Raw genomic sequence first — 857 nt, forward strand, 5'->3', positions numbered from 1 at the left:
GCCCAGACTGGAGTGCAGTGGCCGCTACCGGGCCACCACAGCCTCGATCTGCTGGGCTCCAGCGATCATTCCGACTCAGCTTTCCAAGTAGCCAGAACTACAGGAGCACGCTACCATGCCCGGCTAATTTTTTGATTTTATTGTAGAGATGAGGTCTCACCAATTTGCCCAGGCGGGTCTCGAACCCGCGGGCTCAGGCAATTCACTCACCTCAGCCTCCCAAAGTACAGGATTACAGGTTGAGCTACCGAGCCCGGCTTAGCTCATTTTTAAGACACTTCTTTTAAGTGTCTACTCATTTCTTTTGCCCACTTTTTAATGGGCTGTTTTTGTTTTTGTTTTTGTTTTTTTCCTTTTCAGAATGTTTTAATTCCTTGTAGATCCTGGATGTTAGGCCTTTGTCAGATACACAATTGGCAAATATTTTTTCCCCAGTCTGTGGGCTATCTCCTCACTCTCTTGATGATTTTTTTTTTTTCTTTGCAGAAGCTTTTTTTTTTTTTTTTTTTGAGTTGGAGTCTCACTCTGTCGCCCAGACTGGAGTGCAGTGGCTGCTCCCGGCCACCGCAGGCTCGACCTGCTGGGCTCCGGCGATCCTTCTGCCTCAGTCTTCCAAGTAGCTGGAACTACAGGCGCGTGCTACCACGCCCGGCTCATTTTTTTTTTTTATTGTAGAGATGAGGGCTCGCCAAGTTGCCCAGGCGGGTCTCGAACTCGCGGGCTCAGGCAATTCGCTCACCTCAGCCTCCCAAAGCGCAGAATTACAGGCTGAGCCACCACCGAGCCCGGCCTGCAGAAGCTTTTTAGTTAGATGGGGTCCCACTTGTCTATCTTACCTGTATGGCATGGGCATTTGG

This window comes from Carlito syrichta, unplaced genomic scaffold (assembly GCF_000164805.1).
Source record: "Carlito syrichta isolate Samal-C Ts95f unplaced genomic scaffold, Tarsius_syrichta-2.0.1 Scaffold314080, whole genome shotgun sequence".
Lineage (NCBI taxonomy): Eukaryota > Metazoa > Chordata > Mammalia > Primates > Tarsiidae > Carlito > Carlito syrichta.